Below are 14198 nucleotides of genomic sequence, written 5' to 3'. Positions count from 1 at the left end.
TGGATCATTGCATTTCACAATTTCCAGCTTACAGGCTTGGAAAAAATTATGGTTATCAGCTGGAGTGACCTCTTGTATAATGCCAACCAGTAAACTTCCCCCAGGTAACCACTCCATCAATCCTGTAACTTACATTTGAGATGCAATATAACTTTCAGAAAGATCCTATTTTGAATCTAACCAAGACCAGAATGCACATTCCATAGGTAAAATGTTCCTATTACTAACAAGCTGCACTCCTAAAATTTCACCTTCATTGTAAAATGTATTTATAGAGCATCAGCTTCCAGAAATCCTTTTATCATGCCTGTTTCGATCAAGCTATAGCAGTGTGTGTGGTGGAGCACCTACATACTAATAGAGAAATAATGATGTATAGGGACACACTGAAAAATCAGCAGTTCCAGGTTAGAAAATTCAAACGTGCTTAAAAGGCAAGAGGACAGGCATCCAGCAGTTACCACCAGTAAACTGCTAATCTTTCTTGTTGCCTCCTTTCTTCTTTCCTTTCAAATCACACTGAAGGTCAATTTTTCAAAGAAGAGTGAAAAGAGAGAGCCATGGCCCTTCTGAAAGTGGACAAGATGCTCTCCTGTCAGCATGCTCTGTAAGTGACAAGGTGATTCTGAGAGAGCCCCTGAAGGCATTGAGGACTGGAGCTGGGAACACGTGCAGGCTCCAGGCTGTGCCTTTTCAGCTCAGCCATGGAGCACTGGCTGATGCAGCAACAAGGCAGTGACACAGCTGCAGTCTCGTTCCCCAAACACCTTAATAAAAGCAGAAGAAATACACTCATATTCACTTCAGATTTGCTGCCTGGAACTTGTTCTTGAAGGTAGGCATGAACAACATGAACATTCTTTCCTCCAAAGAACTAAACAGAGCTAATGTATTTAAAATCTGCTAAAGGAGGAGTAGCCTATGGTCACTACTTACTGACTAATCCAGTAGTTAGAGACCTAACCCAAGAAAATTAGGTGTTTGGGTTATTCTCTGCAGCCTCATGCATATTCACTGCCACTCCCAGGAGAATACCCTTACCTGCAGATAAAAGGGATAGGAACAAACCTGCCTTCCATTGAAGCTGTACCACCATATCTAAAGGAATCCAAGATCAATTTAAACAGAGAACAAGAGGAAGAGGAAGAGGTTCCCTGTCTTCTGTTAGGACACTCAATTTAGAGATAAGACACAGTTATTCTTCTAAAACTTACATTAATTGTCTCTCAGATATTCTGGATTTATATAGGTAACTTTAATCCTGAATGTGGACACAGAGCCAGTGTTCCCACACTGGTCTTAGTGATACTGCTCTGACATGTAACTTCTGGTTATTTTTGTTTTGATACTCTCCACCACCCATCTACTTCCCGCTGTCATCTTCACTAACCCAGAACAGTAGAGCATGTACTCAGTTATTCACCAGGACAAACTAATGCTGCTTATAGTAAACTGCCTTCCAGAAAACAATCCCCCAACCTGAAATGTCACCCGTGTTCTTTTTCACTAGATGCCTGACCTTGACTTCACCAGCTCTGTGGAACAAATGAGGCCACCTTACCAAGGCAGCTGGATTGGTCTGTGCCATTAACCCATATCCATCATAATTGACCAGCAACAAACCCTTGCTGCATGGCATTTAATAAGCCATTTGCTTGTTCTCTCTCAAATCACTGGTCTGTTTAAGTAGCTTTGTAATATTCTGAATGCCACTCCAATGAGGTGAAGATTTCCAACTATCTTTAGATTGTATGAGCGGAATGAATTCTGACTTTTGTTAATTTGCCTAATCATCATAAGCATCAAGTCAAATGTTTTATGGACTGCTGTTACAGACTTTCCATTACCTTTTTCACTGATACTTACATCCATCATAATGTAGTTTGACAAGATTTACTTCCAAGCTCAATGTAATTCTGTCTTTCTTTTCTGACAGGGACAACTCGTTACTTAACTGCATAGTCTTTTTAAGACTTCTCTAGCATTCATTTTTGCAATCTACTTTATTTTCAAGCAGAAATGTTATTTCCAGTAAAACGACTGCTACAGTATATCTGTACACAAGTTTTTCTAAAGAATTAACACATCACCATCTATATGTTAAAACCTTGACCACAGCTTTAGAGACAAGAACACATCTTGAAATTTGTGAAATGCCACGGAAAGAGACGAGGCCAGGGAGAAGTTGTAGTTCTGTGGATCTTCTTCACTCCTGTGAATAGATGCAGTCCTCAAGCAACAGCATTGCATGTAATTTACCAAGCTCTACCAGTATGCTCAACTCTCCCCTTTTCTCAATTAACCTTGAAAAGCTGAGAGATGCTTCCCTGCTGGTTTCTGGATTGCCCCTTAAAACTCTTGCTCTTTGTTGACAGTTACAGAACTACAGTTGCAGTTGGAAAATTAACTCTGCTGTAGTTTCTCTCTAATCAGAAATTTACAGTGCACTTTCCCCAACTACAGCGAATCCAGTGTGCTCCAGTTTGCTGCATTTCTCTGCAGGGATTTTCTGTGGTATGGAACAGTCATGAAGTCGATCTGTGGCACTGGTAGCCCTGCTGCTGTGCACTGCCCATGTCCAAGGCTCTTTTCACTGCTGTTTCTGATTCCTGGCTAATTTCAGTCACTTCTTTCCTCCTGGCCTTGCCAAAAATATGTACAAACTTTTACAGGTTGCCGTCAGCTTGTGCGTTGTACTTTGTCACTCTCTTGTTTCCTGATCTACTTTGCTTTAACACTTTTGGTTTTGGTGGTCTGACAGATGTGTAGCAGTGTGGAGGGAGAAATTAAAGGTCTAATGATAGTCAACGTTTAATGATTTCAGAGAAAAGATACGTATTCTGTGCACAATTTGAAAGTAACATGATGTAGAATACGATGATTGAGGCTAAAGCAATTCTGTTCTGCAGAAATGACAACAGTCGTTGGAACGGTTAGATGGAAGCGATTTTTTAACAATTCGGTTTTTTTTTTCCGCTCTTGCCCAGATTTTGTTGTCGCATCCGCGTGCTCCTCGGGATGCGCAGCGGCGGCCGCGGGAAGGGACCCTCCCCTCCGACCCGCATCCTCCCCTGACCCGCATCCCCTCCGAGCGGCATCCACTCCTGATCCGCATCCCCTCCCGACCCGCATCCCTTCCCGACCCGCATCCCTTCCCGACCCGTATCCCTTCCCGACCCGCACGAGCATCCCGCCGCCGGAGACCCGGGGCGTCCCCGCCTCCCGCGCCGCTGCGGCAGCGCCCGGCCGGGGCAGCCGCCCGCTGTGCGCAGGGACGGTCAAGGCACCAAGGACGCGCCGGCGGCGGCGGCTCCGGTGCTGCCGTTCCCGTTCCCGTTCCCGTCCCCAGCCCCGTCCCCGCTCCCCGTGCCGCCGCCGCCGCCGCGCGCGTCGCCAGCGCGCGCCCGTGTGCCGAGCGCGGCGATTGGCTGCGGCGCGCGCGCGGCACCCGCCGGGAGGGCCGTGCGCGCGCGTCGGGACCGCGGCGCGCGCGCGCGCCCCCTGCCCGCCCGCTCTCCCGGCGCGCGCTCCCCCCGCGGCCGCGGCTCCTGCGCTCCCCGGGGGCGGCGCGAGGCTGAGGCGCTGCTGCCCGGAGCCGCTGCTGCCCGGAGCCGCTGCTGCCCGGAGCCGCTGCCGCCTCCGCTCCGGTGTCAGCGGGGACGGGACGCGCAGCGAGAGCAGAGCGAAGGCGGGGAAGGGCAGGGAAGGAAGGGGTGTCCCCTCCTCACTGAAGGAATCCGCACCGGTGCGAAGTTATCGCCCAGAGACGGTGAGAGGCGCTCGGGCTGCTCAACCTGCTGCCGCCGCCGCTGCCGCTGCTGCCGGTAAATGCTCTTCACTTCTTACTTGCGGACATGCCCGGGGCTCTCCTCCCCTCTCCGCCGCAGCGCTCGGGGCTCCGTGGCCCCGGCAGCCGCCGCTGTAATTGCGGGTGGAGTTGCCAAGTTGGGATGTGTGTGTGTGTGCGGGTGTCGGAGCCGCGGGATTCAGCACTTGGAGAGGTCATTACTTGCATGAGTTCCAGGCAAGGAGGATTCTCCGTGCCTCCGCAATAACTGCCGCTGCTGCCCACTAATCCTCATCCTTAGCCGCTGGTATTTCTTATGGTTTCACCGTGTTTTAATGTTGTCTTTGCTTTTTTTTTTTTTTTTAAGCTGCTGGGGTTTAATTTGTTTATTTACTTTCTTTTCCCCCTTTTCTTCGGAGATTGTAGTACAATGTTATTATTTATTTCTTCAGTGTTTGCCAACAGTGTGGGAAGGTATCGCTGATTCAGAAACTATTGTCCACAGTGCTTCTCGGCTAGGAACAGGCGGCAATAGGAGAAGGCAGGCATTTGTATTCCGAAAGGGAATTAAAAAAAAAAAAAAAGCTAAAGAAAAGCTGCTTTGCATCATTGCCGCAGATTTGCGGGGAGCACGGAGGGACGGTGATATTTTGTTGTTTGCGAAGGGAATAAACACCGAAGCGCTTTGGTGTTTCACGAGTAGCCCCGCGATTGAGCTGTTTGGGAATGGCTGTGGATAATAAATTCCTGGCTGTGGAGGCAGGGATTGCTGGCATGTATCGCATCCAGCGCTCAGACAATGTACCGGCGTGTGCTGACACCGGAGCGCGTCCCTGCTACACCTGCCGTGGAGTGGCACTTTGACAAGAGACTGCTCTGTCTCCTGCATACACCCAGACTGAAATTTAAATAAGGTGCGAATTGAGCTCTTAACTCTCTGTCTTTGAACCAGACTCCTTTTTCAACACTTCTCGTTAGGATTCTTGTGTAAACATCTATTTGTAGCAATTTCGGGAGATTTTATAGTCCTAATATGTGCTTTTATGCCTTTATTTTTTTTTTACTTCATGCTTAAGTGTTCTGTCCTTCTAAAAGGCTCAGAATGAAATGGCAAGTACTGTCTGTGTGTGTGTATATGTGTGTGCATAAATATGTAAATATTTATATATAATGTTTGGCTTGTACTTGTTTAAATTTACAGAATCTTGTATTATGTGGAGGAAACAGGTATTATAACAGAATTAAAATGCAGGAACACAGAATTAAAGGAGACTTTGTTTGTCAGGTTTAGTTGTGGAGTTAGAAGATTATGTAAGATCAAAGACATTCAAAATGCATGTGTCCTAGAGAAGTGTGGAAGGAGCAGCATTCTAGCAATTTAAGAATATAAAGCTTTGCTGTAACAATACAGAATGCAGACTGTCAATAAATCTCTGTAGCCATCCAACATCCTCACAGGGCACTTTATGGAATGCTGCTTAAAATCTGTTGTAATTAAACCACAGTCTCTGTTAAGGGCAGAGTTAATGAAAGAGCAGCATCACCTGTTAGTATGGTTACTTGAGGTAAGTGTAATAGCTTACAGTGGTTGTACAGACTCAAAAGTTTTTCTTCAAACTTCAGAGGAATTGAGAAAGATGGTTCTTCCTGTAAGATATTTGTATTTGTCATTCAGCTGGTGCAGAATCACTGTACCGAATAGCAATTGGTCTGTTCTGGGGTGAAGTCAGTTTTTACAAGGGGATGACAACCTAATGATAGGGAACATTTGTTGCTTTGTCAAGATTTAAAATATGTACAAACAATGTATCTGAGCATCATTTTCCTGTGCCTTAGCAAATCAGGTTGATGATTAATTTGGCTTGGCCCATATGCCGAGGTTCCTAGTTGCTGGGTAATAAATAAAAACTAGTCTTACATTACACCCATATAGATTGTGTGCTATTCAAAAAACCAACTGTGAGGTCTGAGTTTTAATTCATTTAAAGAGGAAAACTTTTCTAGTTGTGGTTTCTTAGTGTCCTGGCAATGCCTGAGAACTCAAAGAAGTAATTTTTAATCCAATTATTAACACGTTTACAGCATGTTTTTTAAAGAAAAAGTTTTGGTCCAGATAATATTTGAATTTTTATTCTGCTTTTAAAAAAACATTTCTATTAAGACAGTGCTCATAGGAAACAATAACATGTTAGTCCTCTACACGTTATTTTTAATAGGGATAATTAAAATAATGGTCTTTCTGTGTCATTAGCTTTTAACTGCTTGTGTTGCATGGGGAGAATTAACACGTGAGCTTCACTAGTAATGTTTTCCTGTAATTAAACTGAACTGTATTTTCACTTGTAATATTTCACACTAAAAGTCAAAGCTGCAGGAAAGAATTGAGGAGGTACTTTCTCTTAGGTCACAGAGATTACCAGAGGTTATTGATTTGAGGGGGCTAATAGTTGCATTTCTTTGCCTTTTTAAAGAACAATTTTATTTCTGATGTATATATATATATATATATGTACATCAACTTTTCATACATGGACATGGTTTTGGCATTTCCCTGTCAAATACTGACATTTTTGTTTCTGCAGTCAAAGTACATTTCCTGTGAACAGCTTTACTGTTAGAGTAAGTCATGGTGTTAGCTGTATTAGTGATTGTGTGCTTAAAATTATTTAGAACAACACAGGAAAGGGAAAGTGTTGAGTTCAATCAAGTTCAATGTCTAGACTTTCTTGTCTGAGAGGTCAAGCTAAACTGAAAGTCAAATTAGATGAAGACAAAGCTCTAGCCACTATTAGAGTACTCAAGTCAATATACCAATGTTTGAAAAGCTGTTTTGTGTTTGTTTGCATTTTACTGTGAATTTAATCCCTCAGTCCTTAATGTTTTTGGCAAAAGATTCACATAGGAGCACCACTGAAGTCCATGCTTAAAGATAAGACCAAAAAATTATTGGGCTGATCCTTTAAACAATAATATTCTTTTATATAAATGGATAGTTCTAAAAAGTTTGCCCTTCCTTGCCCTGGATCTGTAATAGAAAATACAACCTTACAATATAAATTAAATTCATTTCTACTAAACTAATTAAGATAAGAGATGTTTTAGTCCTTACTTGCTCTTTCAGAAGGTTAATATTTAATGGCAATGGCAAGTTTTTTCCCAGGCTTTTTTTTTTTTTGACTATGCTTTACTTACAATTTCACAAGATCCTTATCAGGAGGAACAGTTTAATATGATACTGTGCTACAACAGAAAAGAAGGGTTTGCTGATACTCAGTACAAGCAGAGCTGGTCCCCACTTTGTGACCGGAGGTGTCACATCTCAGAGCCTTCATGCCAACTGATGGTGACTCATCTTTCTAATTTCCTCCTGCACAAAGCAGCTCCTGCACAGAGTGCTCTTGGTGAGGTACGGAGTGACTCTGGCTGTGTCACCCTGTTCCAGCCACAGGCTGCTCCAGCTCTGGTTCCTGGCTGTGGCTGCAGCCTCGGAGAGCCCCTGGTTCTGCTGCTGCTCTCAGAGTGGAGCTTGTTCCCTGCAGCACAGCCTCCCCTGATCCACACAGCAGTGAAAGGAGACTCTGGGCCATTCTCTGTTAGCTCAGTTTTGTCTCACCATTATTGCTCTGCACTGGGATCCCATAATGCTGGTGAACTTCAAATACATTGGTTTAAATCCACCTGGCTGACTAACTCAATATAATCAGATAGACTTTTCAGATAAGCAGGAAGTGTGCTAAGCTTAGATATTATTCATTTTTTATTATTCTTAAATAGGTTCTTTTTTGTCGAATTGATTGACATTCAGTGCCAAATAGTAATAAATTGTCTACTTTCATCTTTATTGCTGAGCATTAATAACCCAGTAGTCATCCAAACAGGGGTGTAATTGTAAGATTTTTAGTGACAAGCTGCACAACGTTGGATTGCAAACTTTTCTGTTTAGCTGAGCAGGTTGTGAAAGGATACATGGTGCACACACTGCTTTACACCAGGGGCTGTATTCAGACTCATTCTGGGCAATAGTCAGGGAAACAACAGATCTTAAGCCATGCCTTTTTCTTTCCCTCAGGAACAGGTTTTATAGAAGATACATTTTAATCTCTGATGAATGGAAATAAAGTTTCACTTTGGAAGGGTGGTTTGGCTTTGGGGATTTTTTTGTGGTGATTATTTTCTTTGAGTTGTTTTGATTTTAACTATAATGCGACTCAATATGGCGAAATTAGGCACAGAGTGTCACCCTTTTTGATTTTGGATACTAGGCTCTTCATTCTTCTTGTTTGTTCTGAAGAGACTTCTTAGCAAAAACACATTTAGGTGAAATATTAACTGTAACCATTCAGAACTACGAATATGTGTTAAAATAGTGTAAAATACATAAGTAGATTCTCTTGGAGGATTTTCTTAGTAGTTTGGGGCACCCTGCCTTTACCTTTGTAGCAGCCTTTAGAGCTTTGAATTGGTCTCAGTTCTCCAGACTTATCTGTTGTTTCTCAGCCCACACAGGCAAGGAAAACACCAGGGCTTGTTCAGAGGGGTGGTGCAAGGCTGTCTAAAATCCTTAATGAGCATATCAGTGAAACCCTTGAGGAGGATAGAAATAGCTTCTGGGTGCAGTCTGTGTGGAGAACGTGGAGAGAAGGCCAGGCCTGGACCTGTGCCCTGGAAGAGGCACCTGAGCAATGGTTTCATCTCAGATGCTGTCAGGGGGGAGCAGTGAAAGTGACAGAAACAAAACTGTCTTCTGCTGCTTATCCTGGGCAGGGATAAGCAGCCAGTGTCAGTTTTTTGAACCAGACCCAGAGGAGCTTTTTTCACCAGTGTGCCCAGGTACAAAAGCTGAGCCTGTCTCCAGGTGAGTGCTGCTGTGCCTCCTGGGAATTTTTAGTTATGTTCCCTTAACTCTCTCAACAGGGTTCTTTCTTTTTTTTTTTTTTTTTTTTTAATTACTATTGTTTTTTGGGGATAATTTTTAGGGAAGTCACTTTTCCTAAATAATTGAGTTAGTAGTGTTGGTTCTGCTGTGGTTTTGAGTGGCTCTATACGATGTTGTCAGCTGTGTTGTAGAAATCTGTCTTGTATTAAGTTTAAGAGGTGTGGATAACTGTATGCAAGTGGAAACTATAAAAATTCTTTTATGAAGCCATTGTGTAGGAGTGTAGGGCTTAGATATAAAACAGCAAAACACAGGAAGTCCTACTAAATATAAATAATATATTTTTCTGAGTGTAATTGCCTAGTGACTTTTCTAATCTCTCTAAAAAAAGCAGAATAAGTTATCATAATAATGTTCTCCAATATTTGTATCACATACCAAACCAATGGTAAGTACCTTTTCCAACAATGACAACAAAACAATAATAAATTAATATTTAGAAAGGCAGAATACCAGATATTGAAATATAACAATGACACTAGAAAAAAGCTTTCTGGTCTTGAAAATAAAGTTCACTTTACTTGCCAGTGTTTCAGTAAATACAGTGTTTGATTCAGATTCTGGAGGTAAAATGAGTCTACTGAAATGAAGTAAATATTAAATTCTTCCTACTGTATAAAAATACATTCCCTAGGGAGAAGTGTTATACACTTCATACTTGCCACATTAAATGAGTTTTCTGAACCAAATAAAACAAGTGGTATGCAGTTCTGCTGTCACTGTGTAGATACCTAATTGGCCATTACTAGAGATTTAGACATTAAAAAAATATATATATATTTATATACTTTTCATCCTAGTTCCTGATTACAGATGCTGGCTCTTGGTGTGTTTGGTTTTGGGTCTGTGCTCAGGGACCTTCAGAGGGTTGTGATCCTGCAGGAGGTGGCAAGAGCATAGCCTGGAACATAGACCTTTCTCTTATGGGATGTTTTTTAGGGTGGGCACTTCTCCTACGTTTTCTCCATGTACTTTTGACACAGAAAATAGTTTCACATTGTCTATGGTTTTTGGGGAAGTGAGCTCTAGCTGGTTTCTGGTTTCCCATGAGAACATACAAATGTGAGCATTCACAAAAATAAGCCTTGAGAAGTTAGAGAAATAGTTTTCTCTCCTACTTTAACATAGCTGACAGCATTAAAATCAAAAGGGTTATTACTGGGTCTCACAAAAAAGATTTTTTTTGTCAGACCCCTTCCAATCAGGGTGAAGTTTTAGGCAAATCTTATTTTATAGAAGAATATTTGAATGAGTTGAAGCTTGATACATTTGACTACAACTTTGAGTAAACACAAAAGTACCATGGAAGGGGATTAGCAATTTTAATAATCTTGTAGCGGTTTGATTTGTTTGTGGTGTTTCTATAACGTGTTCAGTTACCTAAAACATGACCGAGTTTATGTAAACATACATGTGACACATGGGGATCTAGCTTGAAATGAAGATACAGAAAATTCCCATAGTGAATGGCTTTGGTCTATTCCTTCTGGTTTGGGAACCTGTGGCCTAAATATCAGCTAAAGAACACACAAAACACTGTTAAGGGAAACTGTAAATTGCTATTGAGAGTGAGGCAATGCAGAAAAGGTTTTTAAAGAAAGCTAACTGTTTAAAGATGAGTGGGTGCCTATAAGATGATGAGAAAAATCCTGTTTGCTGTACTCAAGTTGAGTTCTTAGTGTCCTTCTGGACTTGGTCTTGGATCTCTGGCTGTGGAAAATCCTTGAGGAAAAAAAGCACTATAAAAGTATTTCTGTCAAGTCACCTGAAATAAATGCGTATGCTTGGTAGTTGAGTCTTTTCAGGAAAGATTTATGGAAAGTGGACTGTCAGGTAGATCATTAATAATCTAAAAAGCAAGGATAGTAATAAAGATTTGTGTTGTAGCCTTGGCTACAAAAGGAACTAAACCTTTTTTGTTTTAGCAGAGAAGTCAGCTTGCTTTACTTCTCTCCCTGCACAGAGACCAACCTAAGTCTTCTCCATCCCCATCTCTGCAGCTGCTTGTAGTGGGCACAGAGCAGCCTGAGGAAAAGTCTCTTAGTGCAGTGCTAAATTTGGAGGTCACAGCTTTATTAAGCAATTCTGAAGTATGTGGTATTGCAGTGCAAATCCTAGCTGACACCACTGGCCTCAGCTGTGGAGTAAAGAATAAGCTGTGCAGCTGTCTTTTCTTTCAGCTTTTCTACCCGCTAAGGGATGCTGACTGAAATCCAGAACATTGTCACCTTCCTTCCTCTGTGCAGCATACCTGAGGCTGAGAGATGACACCAGAGTGGAGCTGCACAGAACATATTTCAGAATGATGGCAGTGGCCAAGGACCAGTGCTGAAGCACAATTTGCTGCAGCATTTTTCCAGGCTATCAAAGTCACAATTATTTCAGTGCTCCTTATAAAGCAGGCCCTCTGGAAATATCATCATGGCACTTTGTTTCAGCATTGCAGGGTGAAGGAGAGACAGAGATGTCCATGTGCATAACCAAAATGCCTTGCACAGGAACAAAGCTGAGATAGTGACTCCTCAATGGATTGCTGTCATCACTCTCTTCCTCCTGCTCCCTTCAGATCATTCCCTAGCAAGGTGCCACCCCTTGCTTCAGCAGCCTGCCTGTAAACAGCAATCTTTTTCCCTCTGGGGCACGAAGAAGAGGAGAAGGAGAAAAATACAGGGAAAAAAGTAACCTGGATAACACCTCACTGCCCTGCGTGTGTGTTTGTGTCTCAGAGTGCCCCTGGGGCCGTGGCTCCACCAGAGCTTGGCTGCTGTGGGTGAGCACCTGCAGACCCCTGAGCTGCCCTCGGAGCCTGCAGGGAGAGCTGCAGCTCCTCTGCTTCTGTGCCCCTTGTTGTGCTGCACTGAGGATTAGTAACTGAGGAGTTGAATGAGAGAGAGCTTTCCCTTGGCTTTCACAAGCAGATGTCACTGCTGGAGAGAAGGAGTGGTGAGAGGTGAGGAGAACCTGTGGATTGCCTGTGGAGTATTTATTCTTCTATTGAAGCTCTAATTACCTTACTGCAACTCTTCTTCCATCTCTCCAGTAATCCCAGAGGCCTCTGTAAGTTCCTCTAGTTCAGCTGGCATTCTGTATCAGCTACCTCCAGGCTTAAATTGCCTTTCTTTTTCCTTTAAAGGAGGAGTAATCACTTCCCTCTGTGTTTCTTAGTCCAAAATATAAGCCCTTAATAGATTTCTCTTTTACAGAGCAGCTTATGCATTACCTCCAAGCCTGTCTCTCTCCCCATAACCTTCACTGACTGTGAACATTGGAATTTATACATTTTCTGTTCTGTAGATTGGTGTTGCAAGATTAAAATTTGCAGCTGTACCCCAGTTAGCTTTAGGCCAGCTTCCAGATGACCTTTCCCCACACAAGGATACTGGGATAGTGAGATCTGTGCCATTCTCTTTGTCTCAGCAGTTTGCTTGGGAAAATCAGAATTGGGAGTCTGTTGATACTCCCCACATCGATGCTCATTCCCTACTTGCCTGGTGGTTCCTTGCAAAGGAGACAGCTTTTCTCATTCCTCTGCTCTTGCAGAAGAGAACACAGTGAAGTGTGGGGTTTAGATTCTTTGTAAAGCTGCAATGATTGCTGCTTTGTTCTGCCTCCATTTACCAAAGGTTTTCCATCTTGCCCTGGACACAAAAGAGTCTCTGATTATTGTAAATTTCCTTGCCCCTGGAATGAAGTGTTAGAAGTCAGATGTCTAGTCAGACTGGGTTAGTCCTTGTCAGGAGGAAACCTGGTGGGTATTAAAAAAAATTTAAGCTGCTTTTTTGAAAACAAGTAACTCATCCCATGTATTGTAGAATAGGAATGTCTTTAAATTTGCAATATAAAAATAATTTAATAAAATGACAGTTAAGCCTGAATTAGATAAGTTTAACTGTCAGGGTCTGATCCTGAAAATAGTCATTATTGCCCTGCTGTTCTTCAAACGAGTGTGCATGGGAAAGGATCCCCTGCTTAGGGCAGCCTCTACTAGAACACATTTTTCCTATTGTTGTCCATTTGCAGTTTAATTTATACATTTCAAAGAAGGACACTTATAAGATGGTTAGATGCCACTTCAATTTTGCTAATGAAATGCTGTTTTGTACTTAGTAGACCATAATATTGGCACAGCAGAACCTATCATTTATAGCTAGTAGGTATTATTTTCAAACTAAGCAGCAAGAAACATATACATGAGCTTGAACTTGTGGTTGTTGAAGTTTATTTATGCCTTGCAGTGATTGTAGTGACTTAGGATCAAACCTTGCTTATCCATGCTACAGTTTTAGCTGGGTAAGGAGGCTCACTTCTTGTTTCTAGGTTTTTTTCTTTATAGAAAAAGAGAAACAAATGAGGCTTGGCACCACACATTGCAGAAAGAATTGCTGAGGTTAAAGAAAAAGGTGCTCAATATTTGGTTTGAGATTGCTTTCCATTTAGGCAGTGAGAGAGAAGTGAAACCAGGGGCTCTCATGGTAGTTCAAGAGCAGCTATGTGCTACTCCGTCTGGGTCTTGCCTTGTTTGCAAAAAAGGATCTTGGCAGGCATGGCAGATGGAAGCACTAGGGCTGGTGTGCTGTTTCCTGGGTCCAGATAGTAAACTAGCAAAAATGTGATTTAAAAATGTCTTGCTGTCTTCCTTCTTATATCACTTATCTACTCTACACTTAAGTCTGGCACAGCTGGATGTAAAGCTCCAGGATCTAAGCTCCATAACCAAGGGTTATATGACTTAGTTCAGTCAGCTCATGAATATTTTGGACTGTAATTCCCCAAATTTATTATGAATGCATCTGTCTGTGTCAGAAGTCATGGTAACTATACTCCTGTGTATTTTAACATAATGCTTTCTGTGTCAGCTGGTTGGGTTATTTATTTTCTGTGTCAGGCGGTGGTCATTTATGCCGTGACCCTAGAAGGAATCTCTTTGGTTGGATGGGGGTACTTTTTCTCCCTTCACCTTCCTTTTTCCCACTTCCCTACCCTGCTCCCCTCAGCCATGACATTGCTGGGGAAGATTTTACAAGAATAGTTTAAAGTTTGGAGTTGACTAATTATCTTATTGCCAGAAGTTGTATGTGTACTCAGTGCCATTTCTTCTGTTTGTATGAACTCTTATTTGTGTCCACTACCAGTAGATTATAGCTAAATGCTGAATGTTAGGAATTGATGTTTTTTCCCACTTTGATTACTTGCAGATCCATAGAGCTGTTTATTCATCTTCTCTAGTTAGCAATTATTTAACATCCTAGTTTGCTCACATAGTAAATCTGTAATAGCTTTTTGTATTATGGAAAACAATCCTTCCTTGAGTAAGGAAACAGTGCGGCAGGATAAGCTAATGCATTGAAAAATAAGTTTATTCTCCACTTAGAAAAAGGGCTGTTGCAGTCCTGCAGATAAGGGTCTGCATCTGTTGCCTCTGAACAGCAGACAGAATTCTGCTGGTCCCTTCACACACTCAGCTCACAAAATGTG

The 14198-nt window shown here is 42.3% G+C and overlaps 1 protein-coding gene across 3 annotated transcripts in view; it reads left to right on the top strand.

The window, feature by feature from the left end:
- Positions 1 to 14198, top strand: part of LOC115908560 (teneurin-2-like) — a 637472-nt gene that overhangs the window by 463199 nt on the left and 160075 nt on the right. The window contains exon 1 of one of the 3 annotated variants that reach the window (XM_030957247.1): positions 3667 to 3824. The exons of 1 other annotated variant lie outside the window; for it this stretch is intronic. The gene's annotated coding sequence lies outside the window, so the exon portion shown is untranslated. Of the gene's footprint in view, positions 1 to 3666; positions 3825 to 3982; positions 4095 to 14198 lie in introns of those variants that run through there. One more of the 3 variants, XM_030957249.1, reaches the window with a different exon arrangement.

The sequence above is a fragment of the Camarhynchus parvulus genome, chromosome 13 (assembly GCF_901933205.1).
Source record: "Camarhynchus parvulus chromosome 13, STF_HiC, whole genome shotgun sequence".
Taxonomy (NCBI): Eukaryota; Metazoa; Chordata; class Aves; order Passeriformes; family Thraupidae; genus Camarhynchus; species Camarhynchus parvulus.
Note: the sequence above shows the minus strand (reverse complement) of the source record. Positions and strands in the feature narration are given on the sequence as shown.